We start from the raw sequence: 14,596 nt of genomic DNA on the forward strand, positions 1-14,596 counted from the left end.
GGATGCCTGAGGACGGTGCAAAGGGGACCATTTTGCTGAGCACCTACTATGTGTCAGAGACTGTAACATAACCACCTTAGGAGATAGAAGGGACTATCATTGCTTTACAGGAAACTGAGGCCCAGAATAATGAAGTCACTTGTCCAAGGCCCCAGAGCTACTCAGCGACAGAGTCTGGGATTCAAACTCAGGTGTCTCTTCTGTTCCATACAGGCTCCCTTAGGATGAGGGTGGGAGGGGCAGATCACTACAGCAGGCCAATGCACAGGCTTTCCCTGGGGCCCATCCAGCTCTCCCTCGGGGGACTGACAACAGGTTAGCCCCACCCCTCCAGGTGGAGGTAGGTGACTTCATCTTTAAAGATTTACCAAAACATCTTAATTCAACATGATAACCATAGATTCCTAAAACAGCATGCTTTCTCATTGCACTCACTATAACTCTCTCACACATACACACGCATCACCCCTGAGCTCCCACCCTGACAACCTACAGCCTAGGAGGACCCAGAAAGTCTGCAGGTCATCCTGGCCTGAAATCAAGACTAGAGCTGTAACCCTGGGTCTACCACTAATTCCGCACAGGCCCTCGAAGCACCCAAACACGCTCTGTAGGCCTTTTGTTTCACCCTGTCAAACATGGACCAAGAAACCCCATTCCACCTATTTCCTGAGGTTGTCAAAGGCCATGGGGTGATGAGCATGTCAGTGCTTTAAAAGCCATGTGGTCTAATCACCAAAGCAAGAGTAATAATGATCACTGGCTTGCACGAGGTACTTACCGTGTGGCTGGCTCTGGGCTGTGCTGCCTGATTGAAACCCGATTAGAGGTGACGCCTTAGTGGGGTGGCCACAGTGGGTTTCCTATTACTTCCTCCTGAATGAACCCCACAAAAAACCTCAGAACCCCTGTGCACTGCAGACTCAGCCCTGGCCCAGCTAAGTGGATGAGATTACAGGGACAACAAAAGGCCAGGATGCCCCTCCCTGCAGGCAGGGCTGGGGGGCAGGGGGCGGGACTGGGACATTCCTCTCCCAAATCCCATCAGGCAAGTGCTTCCTCTCCAAAGAAACATAGCGATGGTGGCCCTAAGGTGACCTACTGTCCCTGTTTGCCTGGAACCATTTCATTTTTATCACTGGAAGTCATGAATCCTGGGAAAAGCCTCAGTCCTGCGCAAACAGAGGTTGTGGTCACCCTGGGTGGTCCCCTAACATTCTGAGAATCAACCCCCCCCCCCCCAACTCCCCCAGAGTGAATGGCTTTCATCAGAGGTTCTCTTCCCCAGAGGTTCCCAGCCCTGCCAAGGGCAGTCTGGGAGGCTGCTGGGGCAGGCAGCCCGCAGACACCTGGAACCTGGGTGACGCAAATCCCTGACTAGGTTCCCAGCCGGTGCCTTCCTTGGGTGCCACCAGGTGTGCTCTCCCATGCGTGCTTGCTCTGGCTGGGTGGGTCTGCTTGCCGTGCCCCTCGGGCTGGCATCATGCCGAGCATGGGGCAATAATGCTAATCCCCTCCATCTGGGTAGCACCTCTGGGTGACACCTCAAGCCTGTGAGCCTCCTGACCTCCCCATAGCAGGACAAGGTGGGGCAGGGATTGTCATTCCCCTTTGACAAGACAGTGAAGTGAGGTCTGGCCAGTGGCCCCCAGGGCCACGGCCAGCGGAGCAGCCAGGCCACAGGCCCCAGCCTTCCTGCCTCCAGCGACTCTGCTCCCATGACCTGAGGATGAGGAAGGCAGGGGAGAAAGGAGACAGGAGACCCACGGTTTAGTGGGAAAATCAGCCCTGTCTTACTAGCTAAGCAAAACCATGGGTGATAGCGTGGCCTCTCTGAGCCTCCCTTTCCCGCCTGTGAAATGGAACTGTACCCCAACTTAGGAGGCATCCAGGAGTGCCAGAGGGCTTTCCTGGGCCCTTGGCTCCTTGGCAATGACCCCAGGTCTCTCCCAGCTGCCCTGCCTCAGGCCACCCCTGGCTCCCCCAGGTCCCTCCCCAACTCAGCTCCCTGGTGGGCCCCACCCCAGGACCCTGCTCAGCTCCGGGTTGAGAGCCAGGTTGGGAGCATGTGAGGTCCCCGTTGTGTGACTCTTCCCAATCATATTCTGCACTAAGACACCTGACGGATCTAGAGAATAAAGCCACAGCCTGTCCGGGCAGGGGGCTGGCGTTCACCTGGAGGGTGGACCCCCTGAAAGTGGTCACTTGAGCACTTCCAGGCAGGCCTGGGGGCTGCTCCTCCCTGCTGCAGCGCTGCGGTGAAGAGATGGGAGAGGGGCCTGGGTTGGGAGGGGTGGGGGTGGGCATCAGCCAAAGTCACTCAGCAATCACCCGTGCTGCACAGTCTGTCGTCCGGAGCAGCTGGGGATGAGGGGCGAGTCCTGGAGCTGCAGGCCGTCCACCGAAGCCCCCACGTCACATTGAAGAGGTGGCAGTCCTTAGAAGCCTTTTGACAGCCATAGCCTGGGCTCCATCCATGCAGCTTCAGCCTCACAGTCATCCCCAAGGAGGGCGGTGGGGGCTGCGTATGGGAGGGCACCCAGGCCCTTCAACCCCACCTGGAAGGGGGACGCAAAGGAGAGACAGCACTGAAGCAAATATGACAAAATGTGAACATTTGTTGTATTTGGATGGTGGGGCATGGGTGTCTGTGCTGTTCTCAGTTATATTATTTTCTGTAGATTTTATAGTTTAAAACAAAAATCTAGTTCGACCCCTTCATGGGCAACAGGGAAAACCAAGACCAAGGAGGGCAGCGGGATAGGTCATGTGGGCAGAGCTGCACATAGACCCAGATCTGTCTGGCCCCAAGCCGGCCCTTGCCGCCACACCCCATCACATCTGCTGCTGCTTTCCTACGTGGGGGGGCAATGACGTGCCATCCGGGGCAATTACTCTGGCTATTATGGAGGTACCCATGCTAGGAGCCACTTGGCAAATAGTGCTGGAATCAGATGGCCTGGCCATCCCCTTCCCTCTGAGTCAGCAAGAAGGCTTACTTGAGCAAATATAAGGGACTAGGGTTTCAGGGAAACAATAACCAACCCCAGACGCCTCACAGCAGGGAAACACTGGGAGGGAAGAGAGAGAGCAAGAATTCTGCTCAGCAGCCAGTGCCTTAGCACCTCTCACACTGAGCAATGCTTTTAGGGAACCTTCCTATTCTGCCCCACCCACCTTTTGTTTTACATGCATTTGCATATATGGCTCTTTGCATCTAGGGTCAGTTGTTATCTCCAAAGCCAGGGAGCATCCATGGTACACTGTCAATGGAAGGTACCCAGCTCCACCACCTCCTAGCCTCACCCTGGCTCTGGGCCCTCACCTCCTCTCCCAGCCTTTGATTTTCTGAATCCACACCATCTTTGCATATTTTGTGTGTTCTACTCCAAATTTGCCTTCTCCTGGCTTAAGCCTGCTTTCCAAGTGTAGCTCCCACTCCAGTGGCTCAGCGGAGCTTTCCAGCATCTCCGTCCCCCACCCTCCCCCCCACCCTGGTCAGGGATCTACCACAGCAGCAGCGGCCCTGGCTGAGCCTCCTTGTGGACCCAGCGCTGTGCTTTACAGGACACACAGACCCTTGCAGCACAGCACTCACTTAGGCGAGGGAAAAGACACCCAAACAGTTGCTTAAGGTCACACAGCCAGTGACGTGGAGCTGGCACTTAGCCCCAGGCCCACTTCCGGGCTCTGCCCAGGGTTCTGGGTGCTGACGTCTGTGCACCCCCAATTGCACCCTCAGTTAAGGCACCTTCCGGCTCTGTGTCCTGACCCACAGAATTGAGGCTCAGGCCCAGCTGCCCTCTAAATCCCCACCCACCTTCCCTCTTGGCTTCCCAGTCTGCCTGTGAAGAGTGGACAATGGACTTGCCCTTGAAGCCCAGTTCTAACAGCCCCAGCAGAAAGGAAACCTGCCTGAGACAGGGGAAAGTCAAAAGTGTCCACTTCAGGCAAGGCGTCTCCCTGAAGAGCCCCACAAGAGAGCTTCAAGTGGGGGAGCGTGACCTCAGCCCATTCCCAGCTGGACGGGAAAAGGATCCCTGGGAGTCTGAGGCAGAGAAGCAGAAAGCAGCGTTTTGGGTGTTTTGCCCGGGATCGTGGAGGATCTGGCTTGGGCAGAGCCCAGGACGATGTCAGGAACAACCCCATGCATGTGCTTTATGTAGAGTCCGGCCCCATTTCTTCACTAATGATGTGATAATCTGAGAGACACAGAGAAATAATTCTCATAAACCAAGCCCCAGTACTCAGGGGAATCCCAAGGTCATTTCCCATGTGACCAAGGAGTCATTTAGGCTTCAACCACCTCCTTCCCTTTATTGTCCACATGGGGCACAGGGGACAGTGAGCCACCAGCTTGGAGCAGGGAGCCCAGTTCCCAGAAGGAGCCCTGGGCTGGACTGGAGCTAGAGGCCAGTTCACATCCAGCCCTCGGCTACCTCGCTGAATAATCTTAGAAAAAAAATCCCTCTCTCCCTCCCTGAATCTTAATTTCTCCATCAGTAAGGACTGGACTAAATAGCTTCTAAAACCTCTTCCAGATCAGGAAGCACAGGATCTGACCCAGCACTTGCACAACCCTAAAACAATAAGTGCCTCACTCACCTCGCCCTAATCCCAGTCCTGCTCTAAACCCTGTTTGGCCCTAGAATCAGAAGCTGGGGAAAGCCAGGATGCCAAGGATAGAGCAGAATCCAGGGGATGCAGCCCTGACATGGGGCTGGGCACCGTGGGGCAGCAAAGCACATTTAAGGGAGGTTTGGGAAATTTGGTCGGGGCCCTTTCTCCTCTGTAACCTCTGCCGCCCCCTACCAGGCCCTCATCCCTCATGGCCCCCCACTTCCTCTCCCTGACCCCACCCTCTGCTCCAATCCCTCCTGGATGTGGATGCCAGGCTGCATTTCCCCAAACAGCTGCTTTCATCATGTCCCTCTACAACAGTCAACACGGCTCCTCATTACCTTCTGCATCCAGTCCGAGCTCCTTGGCATTTGAGGCCCTTGCACAGCCTGCTTCCCCGTTCAGTGGGGTTTTCCACAGCTTTCTACTACACCGGCAGCTTTACCAGCCCTCCCCAACCCCCTCCTGGCTCTTGTCTGTGTGTTTCCTCACCTTGTTGTGGAGGGGCTAATTTTTTTCAGCCGAGAGCTCTTTCTTCAAATAAAGCAGTTCCTGGAAACCTTACACACAAAGCCAACCAGCTGGAGTGAGTGAGCATCCTATTCACTGCTGCAGCACCAACCCCAGACATGTGGGGCAGCAGGACAAGTCTGCTGTGAGGGCAAGAGCCCAGGCTCTGGGCTCAAGCCCCAGACATCCCACCCAAACACCTCTCCTGGCGCTCTCTAGCACAGCGCAAACCTTGCTGCATCAACATTGCACTTTCGTGCACCTGTCATACCCATCACACTCAGGAGCTTCACCTAATTCCTTCCATTCATTCATCTATTTACTTATCTAGGAGGTGTGAAGCACCTACTATGGGCCAGGTACTGTTCCTGGCACCGTGGCTGCAGCCGGGCACAAATCCCTGCCCCCCTGAGCTGACAACCTGGTTAGCGGAGATGGATAATGAACAAATTAAATGAATGAACCATATAGAATAATTAGAATAGAACAAGTACCGTGTATAAAAACAAAGAGGAAAGGGGACATCATAATTTCAAGTGGGGAGGTCAGGGCCCTCCTTGGGGAAATGGCATTGGAACCAGGGCTCGAAGGAGCCTTGAGGACAGGGAGGGAAGAATGTTCCCGGCCGAGGGAAGAGTGAGTGCCAAGGAGCATCAGGCGCATTCAGGAGGCCAGAGGGTCTGGGACCGCGTGAGCAAGGGGCAAGGAGGGGTAGCCGGAGGCAGAAGGGAACATGGCCACACTCTGTAGGGCCTGGCAGGCCATGGCAATTTCCTTGGTTTTACCATTAAAAGATTTAATGCAGGGAAGTCAAGATCTTAGATTTTTAAAAGAATGTCCATATGGGGAATTCTCCATTCATCGTTCAGATCCCCGCCACCTTGGTGTGAGTCCCGGGAGGCTGACCGCAATGGGATAACTATATCCAGGAGCAGATACAGCTTCTGTAAGGCCTAAAGCCTAAACAATCTGGGAAGACTTATTTAAAAAAAAAAAAAAAAGACTACAAAATTGCAAATACAAAATTAGGTTCAAGGCATCAGAAGGTACCTGTGCAAGTGAGAAATCAGGAGGCTTAAGCTTCCTGAGTGTCAGAGAAAAAAAAAAAAAATGTGCCTTTGACTATATCATGCAGGTTCCTTTGCCTTCCAGCTTCCAGTTGGTTGAGCCCAAGCAGCAGTGGCAGGAGATCGGAAGGCAGGGAGAGAGAAAGTTTGGGGTATTCATTCCCTTGACTCTCTGCAAGACTCCCTAGATCTGGACTATCCACTCTTCCCCCATCTCTGATAGGCAAGAAATTCCTATCTTGGCAGTGGCCAGTGGTCCCTCCTACAGCTACAGCCCTTGCAGGGTTCCAGTTGCCCCCAACAGTCACCTTCCCTTGTTGGTGTCTTTGCAAAAGGTGCCTTCATTAAACTTTTCTCAGTCACCTTCTGAGCAAGCCAGCACCCGACTGATGCCCTCACTCTGGCTGCCTTTCTAGGAGCAGACTGAAGGAGCTGAGGGAGAGCTAGAAGCCTACTGCAAGACCCAAGCCAGAGAGAAGATGGTGGCTCACATCAAGATGGTAGCAACAGAGAAAGAAGAATCAAGGGTGGCTCCAAAACCTTTGGTCTGGAAGCTGTCTACTGCATCTGCATCCCCACTCTCCACTCACAGCTTTGTGGATCATGGAAGCCCAATAAAACTGTTGACTGGAGTGCCACTATTTCCTAACATATGAATTAACCTTTCCAGGTCTCAGATTCCTGTGGGTAAAATGGAGAGTTTTAAGAACAATCAAAAAACACCTCCTTGCTGTGACATTTCCTTCCAGCCCCACCCAGTCTCTGCCTCTTCCAGAAGCTCCTCCTGATCAATCCAGCCACATGGAACGAGCAATTGCTTTTGAACCTCCTGTTGCAGCCACAATCAGAATCAAATCACTTCTAACCTGATGCTTTCTACCATTTCCTGTGATGTCGGTGTTTGGTCTCTAGAGCTCAATCGTAGACTTCTGCAGGCCAGGAACTCTGTCATCTCCTGACCTCCCCGGGGAGCCTAACACAACAACATCCACCACAGCCGTGGTATTTACTGAGCAGCACCACGTGCCAGGGACTGCCATGAACACGTTAGATGCATTTCTTTGTTCAGTCCTGACCACAATCCCAGAGTAGACACTGCTACCATTCTTATATTAGAGGCAAGGAAACTGAGGAGTCCCGTGGTTACATCTCGCCGAGTCACACCTCACCCATGGCAGTTCAAAGATTCAAACCCAAGTCTGTCCGACTCAATAGCCAGCCTTCTTAATCGCTGCGCTGTACAGTCATTTCATCTATATACACACTCAAGAGATATTTGTTTTCCAGTAGATTCTGAGCATTAGTACTTTGACAACTGTCTCTTTTTATGTCAGTCTTTTTCCCAAATGCCAACTCTGCTGAACAATATATTGATCATTTCCTGTAATAATTTGTCATCTGGTTATTGTGACTTGCAAACTGCCAATTGCCCAGAAGGAGGATGAGAATTTGGGCTGTTCAAATATCTTTTTCTTAGGAGTGAGTGCTTTTAAATGCTCCCATTGTAGCATGCTTATCTCTCCCTGCTGCTGGGCCTGCGGGGGAAGGGAGCATCCTGCCTGATCAGAGGGGACAGTGCGGCGCCCTGGGACCCTGGGTCTGGCTACTGGACTTTTCCCTTCCCCTCTCCTCCCCCAGAGCCAGCTGGTCCCTGGGCAATGAATGGTATCTCAAGATAGATGCCTGTCAAGTGGTTCTCATGTTATGACAGTAGGCAATTATGATTTACTTCACAAGGAATCAACAATAAATTTAGGCAAAGGAGAAAAAAAAGATTAGAGAATTTAAGATGATAAAACCACACGAAGGAATTTGGTTGCTGTGTTTTTAACTAGGTGGTAAGGGGAATATTTTAAAAGAAGAAATACACGCATACACAAAGAATCCCTAGAGCTGGACTATCCACTCTTCCCCCATCTCTAACAGGCAAGAAATTCCTGTTTTTATAAAGCCCAGCTGACACCTCACTTCCTCCATGAAGCCCTCCAGATTTCTCTGCTGGGTGGGATGACTCAGTCCCCTGAGCCCTCTTGCTCCCTTTACCTACCCTTCTCTGAGGGCTCATGCCATTCTCCCATTTCCTACGAGTTCTGTAAGAACTCATCCCATCTGCTCTACTGGAAGTAACATCATTCAGAGACCTGGCACTGGGACTGTCTCTGGGCAACAGGTACAGAGCCTCTGAGGCATTCTGCACACAGAACAGTTCAATCAATCAAACACAAATGTGTGATGCACACATGCACGCAGGTGCCTGAACTGGAGCCTGGTATTCTCAGGGTACGATGGGTATATCCTCCCCCATCACAGAGGAGGAACATATTTGTCAAGAGGATTCCAGTGGGAGAAGCAGCAGCAAATCAACCCTCAGCAGCCGTGCTCTGTGCTCTGTTCCATTCTGCATCGTTGGTTCAGAAACCTCACCCAGCAGGTGGGCTCCTCTCCTCCTCTGCCTCCCACTCTCCCCCCTCGTCCTTCCTCTCTGAAACCAACTGTAAACAATGTCAAATTTTGCATGAAAAATGCTTCGATTGTACCTAGATTTTTGACCCAACTATAAATAGAGTGTAATTTTGTTTTAGAAATAGAAATTAGAGAACCAAAAGCTTTCTATTATATTCGTAGTCAAAAGCACGAAAGCAAGTAGATGTGGGGGAGCATGGGTTTGAGTCAAACAGACCTGGTTTCAAATTCTAGTTTTACTGTTTCTAAGCTGTAGCAATGTGGGCAGGTCACTGTTGTTTCATCTATAAAATGGGGGTAATAAGACCTACGTCTGAGAATTGTGTTAAGGATTGTAAAGCAGGAAGCACAGTGTCTACCTCATGGTAAGCATCCAATAGAGAGAAAAACACCTAATGGTGGCAGGAAGCTGAGGTTGCCATCCTCTGTCTGTCTCCTTGTCTGCTTTGGGCAATGCACTCCCCTTCCCTGCTCCTCAGTTTCTCTACTAACCAAAGAACTGAGCGAGATGGTCACTCATCATTTCTGTTTCTAAATGTCTTTGAGTCAACATTCTCTCACCTGGGAATGTATAGAGATACGTAAAGAACAAGGCCATCGTCTGATACCAGGCAGATCAAGTTCGAATCCCAGTTCCACCCTTTCTGGAAGTTTGACTTGGAACAAATTATTTGAATTTTCTTTGCTTTAGCTACCTCATCTGTAAATAAAGAGAAAAACACCTATATAACCTTTATAAATCCAGTGGTCCAGTCCAATTTAGCAGGCAAAAGGAATTAAGAAGGAATTCCATGTGCACTAGCAACTCTCAAGTAATCCACAGTAACATTTTTTCTTTTTAGAAACCCCTTTCTTTTCTCTGCAATCCTCTTGCCATCTCCCCAGCTGCTCCAGGGCTCTCACTCAGCACTACCATGAAATACTCTCTCTAGCCCCAGCTACACAGGATTTTTTTTACTCCCCTTCTCCATCCCTACCTCTCTTCCAGTAAGAATCCTTCCTTTTTAGGAGGTGGCTGGAGAAGGAAAACTAAGAGGGCAAATACAGGGTTCATTTCTTCAGGAGCAAGTGGGGCAGAGGAAGCTGCCAATACTCTCAAGTTAAAAAGTTTTGTCCTGTCACCCCTAAGTCTCAGGGTGGCCACAGGAGGATGAAATCAGATGATTTATAGGAAGTAATCAGCCCAGGGTCTGATGAGTGGGAAGTTCTTGAAATACAAGAGCCATCATTATTGTTCTTGTGAGCCTGCTAGTTCATGTAGCTGTATCCTACTGCTACCACCACTCTCCCACCCTCCCCGTCACCTCCTGCTCTGACTGTCCTCTCACCCCCATCGCTGAACTCCATTCAGGTCACCAGTCACATCCTGTGCCTAGAACACTCTCTGTCCCTCCCTCGGTGACTTCCTGGCTCCTCCACCAATCCTTCCTGACTCCTAGGAAGTGAAGAGTTTCTGGTCCAGCTGCACATACCCTTGGGTGCTGGAACCTGCCCTTCTAGTAACTCCCAATCCCTCTCCCATTTCACAAAAGGCCCTCCCACCATTGTTGCCACGTGATGAAATGCCCCTGTTGGCTCGTCAAGGCTGTAGGGTGCATCCGGGCGGCTGCTGGTGATTCAGAGTGGATGAGTCCTCCCCATCTCAGAATGCAGCCTCCGTAGGACAAGGGCCGAGTCTGTTCTACAATCTCCATGGAGCATCTGGTCTGAGACCGACCTGGAACAATGAGAAAGTATCCCCTGAATCCAGGCCTGGGTGAGGCTTAGAGAAGAATGCCAGAGAAGAGATGGAGCTCTGAGCACTGCAAGCACTGGAAATCTATGACAATCAGTTGAGGTGCACAGTAGGCACTGAGAGAGCTTAGGGAGCCACCCTGGAGCTCATTTAAGACAAAAGAGCTGAAGTTTAACTTTGTGCCATCCCTATTTTGTCTATCTTCCTACCTTAATTCAGCACAGGGGATTTTCTGTTCTCCCGTTTACCTCCTACCAAACCTTGATCTTAGAACTTTAATTTCCCTACATGCGGTATAGGCATAAATGGCCAAGAATCGAGAATGGCGTGACAACCCCCTTCACCATTCCCAGGGCCGGGACCAAAGACCTGCAAAATCGATGTGATGCTAACAGGGACGTGGCAGGACTCATCTTGCAGACAGGAAAGGTAAGGGGGAGGGAGAAGTGCTCAGACCCAGAAATCCCTCTCTGTTGGGAATTCAACCACTCCACTTTGGGTAAAGCTGGATCTGGTTTTGTTGAAGATTTTAATATTGACAATGAATGGTTGGAAATAATGTTCAGCAGGAGGAGATACTTTAAATTCTTCCTGGAAGGAAAAGAAAATATCAAAAAAGCACTTTTTCCTCTGGGCCAACGGTCACAACTGATGTTCACATGGGAAATGAGTGGCATGTAAAAATAACTTGCAGGGACCTCACTGTGTCACCAGTGAGACAAGGCCATCTGAAACCCAAATAAGGCTGTAGAAACGGCATCCACAATGAGGGGCAGAGAGCCCCACCCAACTCCCGGTGCTCAGGGTCCCCAGGGAAGTGCATGCTGAGCCCTGGGCTCTATCAGGCAGAAAGGGGGCATGACCGAGAAGAAGGGCTGGAACTGCTTTTACGGAGGACTCATAGAAGGGATCCAGGGAATTTGTCCAGGAGAAGAAGACTGATGGTCTTTGGTGGGGATTGAGGTTTAAGGAGGGAGAATGGAGAGTTTTGCTGAGGAACTGACAGGAGAGCAAGGTTCAAAGAATTGAGCACCCTCATATACACTGAAGAGTGGAAGTCATGGGGCACATGTTCTAATGAGGCTGCAGATATTAACGGGAGGAATGCTGCCAGCCAGACCCAACCAAAGAGCAGAATGGATTCCTGAATATCCGCTTGGAGAGTGCTATAAAAGGACCTCAAGAAGCAAACTAGTGGAAAGGGACTCTGTAGACTGGATGATTGAATAGATAGATGGGTGGATGGATGGATGGATGGATGGATGAACAGACAAACAGATGTATGTATGTATGTACAGTTGAACAGATGGATGGGTGGTTGGGTAAATGTGTACATGTGGATGGATGGATGATTGTGTGGATGCACAGCCTTTTTAGCTGCCCTTCAAGGCTGAGAATCTACAATTACATGATAAGTTGTATGAAGAATACCTAGTCTTTGGGATTTCACTGGTAAAATCTAGAGAACTGGCATAAAGTTGCCAGCTTTTAATTTTGTAAAGTTAAGAACATCAGTATAATGACCACATCTAGTGAAACAGATGAAACAGACCAACAAGGAACAAAGGACAGCCCTTCCCAAGTAAGGATCACTGAAAACCTCAGTCTTTCAATATGAATATGTGTATGTGTATGTGTATGTGTGTATATGACATTAATTTTACATTATCCTCACTTTTCTTATTTAATACACCCAAGTTTGAGTATTAGTGATTTTTGCATGTTATTCATGTTACCTTCAATGATGTTTTCTGAACCACAGGCTATGTGATACTAAAAATGGATCAATTTATATCAGGGGTAAAAATTTCTGTCAGCTCTGTGACCAGGAAAGTCACTTACGCTCCAGGTGACTGCTGCCACAGGGGATGCAAACCCAGTATTGCTAGCTAGATTTTTTTGACCTATCAAAAGAAGCTGGAAATATGAATTTTATGAGGAATTTCTTGATTTTAAAATATTTACAATGAATTTTTGTAAATCAGGCCAACATTGCGTGGGCCCATCCAAGCACACCTGTGGATCAGATCTGGCCCGTGGGCCAGCAGTTTGCAACCCCTGGTTTAGATGCTGGAGCTAGCAGAGGAGATGGTGGGAGAAGGCACCAAAAAGAATAACCAAAGAGCTTCTCTGCTTAATACTGGGGTGGAGGGGGGACACACCAAAAAAAAAGGCCTCCAGATTCCTCCTCTGGGTGAATAATTTCCCTGCAGTCTATTTCCAGAAGAGCTGTAATTCAGGCTCCGAACAACCTATGATTTACATCCCGCCCGGTGTACAAGATATTGTGCCGAGTCTTCTGAGTGTGCTCTGTGTGTTTGTATAAATCTCCCTACTCAAAATATCTCCCACAGTTGACTGACAGCCCGTATAATTTAGCAGAAGGCTAAAAATTAAAATCTTCAAGCCTGCTGAGGGAGCAAAAGAATACAGTAACACCACGGCCCCGCCCCCTCGCCCAGGCCCGGCTCCGCAGATGCCAGGGCTGTTCATTTTGGAGACGGAACAAAATATTTGTATTTAGATTTATTAAGTCATTATTCCACCATTTGTTCCAATGCGCTTTATTAAAACCAGATCTCATCTCTGTTTTGAAAGTATTACCTGATTTACATAAGCCGGTCCCAGCCCTAATTACGGCTTCCTTTGGTGTCTTTTCATTCCAAGGGAGGATTGCTCTCCCCCTCCTGTTTTTTGTCGCCTGCCTTTATGGCCCATATGTCTGCCTCGAGATAGCAAGAATCTTCAGCCTATAAATAGACGGTTCAGAACAGCCCTGCTGCCAGTTATCTGTCCACACATCAACATTACCATAATTGCAACAGTGAATGTGTAATCTCTGTAATCACACGTTCCAGTCGGAAAACTGGATTGGGTTTCATAAATTGTATAATTTGAGGCTTTCCTGAGCTAACCACTGGGCGGGCAGGCTGCTGTGGGTTGTCCAGGGCTTGGCCGTGCCCCCAAGCCTGGCCAGGCCTGCCCAGGGTGGCATTATGACATACACCTCAGGCAGGCGTTGGGCTTCAGATAACGGCCGGGCTGCCCTTGTGCCCGAGTTGAGGCCGCCTGGGGAAGAGGAGAAGCACAACTCTTTTTAAGGCCTGTTATGAGCACTTTACACATGCTCTCCCCTTTCCATCTCCATGCCATTAACCTTATAGGGGAAATAGCATAAAATTTCCTTTATGCAGATGATGAAATCAAGGCTCAGAGAGGTTAAGTGAGTTGCCAACACTCACACAGCAAGTAGCTGGTATTCAAACCCAGGTCTGAGATTCTATGTGCTTCATCTTAAACATAGCTTTCATCTGCAACATAGCACAGTTGAAGGCTTCAGGGTATCTCATATTTTGTTCCTCCAAAATGCTTTCATTTCTGGCATTTTGGCTAATCTCCAGGATCAACCAGGAAGATGACTTTAAAGAGAAGAAAACAGACCAGAGAGGTCAAGTACACCATCCAGAGTCACACAGCCTGGGAAAGTAGAATTGGGACTCAACTCTAGGCTGACTCCCAATCCTGTTTGTGCTCTTCCCAAACCCAAAGCCTCCACGACCCAGACACAGTCCGGAGGCACTTCCCTCCTCTTTCAGAGCCTTTGTTTTCTTTGCCGGCCTCTCAGGATCCTGTAATTGGGCTGGTGTCAGGGTGTAAAGCCCCGAGGGGAGAAGGGGAGGGTAGAGGGCCGGCCTCTGGCAGCTTCCCCCAGAACTCTCTCTCCCCAGCCTGGTTGGGCTCAAGGAAATTGCCTCTGAAGACCCCAGGGAGCTGCTGGGGAAAGGGCTTCTTTTGTTTTGCATTTGCAAGCTTCCTCTGGGTGATGTTATTCATGTTGAAGGTCTCCTGAGTGGCGAGGAGGCTGATGACACCCTGATAGATGGGCTGGTCCCCGCAGACCAAGCACCAAGCACCAGCTCCGGCTGTGCCTGGTAATTGCTCAGCCTTGCAAAGTTTCAGCTGTCTATTAGCTGCTTTAAATTGAGTGCTAATCAGATGATGGGATTGTCACCAGGACTCTCTCTTCAGCTCATTCTCTTTCTCTCCCTCTCTGTCTTTGAAGGAATCATCTAAATCATCTACTCCAACCCTCTTAATTTTTCCAGATGAGGAAACTGACACCCAGAAAGGCAAGAGTTTTGCCCAAGGTGATAACTACATCCTCTTCTTTTTTTGTGATGGTAGTGGAACTGCACGTGTG

This window comes from Choloepus didactylus, chromosome 4 (assembly GCF_015220235.1).
Source record: "Choloepus didactylus isolate mChoDid1 chromosome 4, mChoDid1.pri, whole genome shotgun sequence".
NCBI classification, from domain to species: domain Eukaryota; kingdom Metazoa; phylum Chordata; class Mammalia; order Pilosa; family Megalonychidae; genus Choloepus; species Choloepus didactylus.